Genomic DNA, 2,443 nt, shown 5'->3' with positions numbered 1-2,443 from the left:
AGGAGCCTGCAATGAGCTGTTTCCAGCCAACTGATCACATCTCCTATCACTCTCTCCTTTATATGGAGTCTTCATGCCGTTGTTCAAACTTCATAAGGTCTTTTCTGCCCTTGGGGCCTTTATACTTGCTGCTCCTCTACCTGGAATGCTTTCCTCAGATCTCTTGATGGCTTTCTCCTTCTCATCTTCAGATCTCTGCTCAAATGTCATCTCCTACCATAACCATCATTGATTGCTTTTTAAAATAGCTACTCTCCTTCCTGCTCCCTCCCTATTTTTGTGTAAGCTTGGGCTTGTTTGACTTCAGATCCTGTCCTTGTTTATCTGCCCCTGGGCAGTTGGTCAGTGAGGCTGACTACTGCAGGCTATATTTTCCAGGCTGGCATGTCAACTGGCTTCTTGTTGCATCTGACCAATGGGTGGCATTAAGGCAGAGATGGAAGGAATTTCTCTCCCCCTTCTCTGACTTCATTCTTGCTAATCTCTGCAAAGTCTCACTGTGCTATTTGATTCTTCAGATCTTTCACTAATTCATTACCTTGTTTTAAATAGAATATTTCCTTGATTGTATACTAACTGAGCATATTACTCTTCCTTATTTTCTTTAAACCTATCTGCAATTATTTATTTTATTTATTTATTTATTTATTTATTTATTTATTTTTGTGTGTGTGTGTGTGTGTGAAACCCAAATTTATTTCTATTTAAAAAAGCTCAAGAGACTTTAAAAAGGCCCAAAGGCATCCAAGTTTAATTTCAGATCATCCTGACTTGGCGTACTTCCGTTTTGCCTTTTGTAAGGCATCGATTTGATCCTCGTTAATGAGATACCTCGGCAATTCTAGTTGGATCAATTCTAGTTGGATCATGGTGACATCTTGTGACTCCCAGTATCTGTCATAAATGGCCATCAGGTTATGAACGAGGAAAACCATAAGACCAGAAATAATCACGAGATGTCTGCAGATTTTACTTGAATATCCTTTCTGAATTGTTCTTTGCAACCAAGCCCAGTGATCAATTTGAGTAGGGGAGATCATGATGAGCGTCACCTACAAAGACTGGTATTAAATTCAGCTCTTTCAGAAAGAAACCAGCAAACACCCTTCTGTTGGGGTCCAACCCCAGCAGTCCAGAGGTCCCCAAAGGTGTCGACGGAGTTGGCAAAGAAGGAATGACACAGAGACAGCTTTCAGTTGATCAGCAGTCTAGCCAGGATCTCTAGCCAGGATCTCCAGCCAAGTTTTTCTCAGTTCTGCTTCATAGGCGCAGGGATGTTGGCAGACGCCTGCTCAAGGTAGGCCAGGGAGCCCTGCGGGATGTCGGCGGGCTTCTTGTGCTGCCCGTTGATGTCCCCCAGCACCTGCTGCCAATGTCGTAGCTTGGTCAGGTGCTTCTGGGCCAGGGCGTCTTTCTGCTGCAGCTCGTTCCGCAGTTCCGAGACATCCTCTTTGATAACCTGCTCTGGCTTCTGGACAGATAACTGCAATCTTTTTTGTAGAAAAAACATTCTGTTTGTCTTGCAATATCCAGAAATTTCTGGGTACACTGATCAACACCAGTTCGAATTTCCTCCTGATCTGTGCCATTGACACAGTCCCGACTCACCAGAGAAGCAAAGCAAGCCTCGAAAGATGACTCCAACTCATCCACCAAGGTTCTCGGAGAAGATCTGGGAGCGCCTGGCACAACCTGAAGAAGTGAGGGCTAGCCCAGGAGGCCCGGCGGCGGCGGTGGGAGCAGGGCACCGGGTGGCTGCCTGGAGAACATACCTCACAGAAATGTCTCTTATTGTCTTGTTACATCTGTATTTATACCAGTTGATTTTAATCCTGTCAATTTCTATTCCAAAGGTTAGGGTGTTTCTTATCTCCATTCCAGGGAGTAAAGATTATGTAGCTTAAGGGTGATTGTTTGTAGTTAAAGTGATTAACTATCCGCCTGGCATTTAGTTAAGGGGTTATTCATCATCCATCTCTATAGCTATACAATATTTATCCAGATTAGATCCATATACAATTCTACCAGTGGAATTATCAGGGAGGTATTTGCCTAAGGTGGAGTCCTTTATAATAGATAAAGACAGAAAAAAAATGTACCAAAGCTTATATTGATAGTAGGAGAAGACCAATATGTGGCTAACAAAGCATTAATTTCACTATCATACCTGATAGTCAGAACATCATTGTGCAGTAGGTGGGAAAGATGAGCAGGTATCCAAGTTAAATTTTCGTATCTAATAAGGGAGGTCTGGGGAGGCAGATATTGTTTCCACTAGAAAACCATAAGGATAATAATATGAAAAGCATTTCATGTACATTCAATCAAGAACAACCAGATAATATAAAAACAAGGTTCAAGCAATATCTGTTTGTGAGCATACAGGCCTTGTTGACAGCATCATGGGATAGCTGTCTGCTGCAATTATTTTTGTTAATATTTG

The 2,443-nt window shown here is 42.4% G+C and overlaps 1 pseudogene; it reads right to left on the bottom strand.

The window, feature by feature from the left end:
* Window positions 1-1,249: 1,249 nt before the first annotated feature.
* LOC139008112 (mediator of RNA polymerase II transcription subunit 28 pseudogene) lies at window positions 1,250-1,770 on the bottom strand (annotated as a pseudogene).
* Window positions 1,771-2,443: the final 673 nt, after the last annotated feature.

Source organism: Myotis yumanensis, unplaced genomic scaffold (genome assembly GCF_028538775.1).
Source record: "Myotis yumanensis isolate MYYU_CA2020_CCGP unplaced genomic scaffold, mMyoYum1.0.hap1 SCAF_4, whole genome shotgun sequence".
In the NCBI taxonomy this organism is placed as follows: Eukaryota; Metazoa; Chordata; class Mammalia; order Chiroptera; family Vespertilionidae; genus Myotis; species Myotis yumanensis.
Note: the sequence above shows the minus strand (reverse complement) of the source record. Positions and strands in the feature narration are given on the sequence as shown.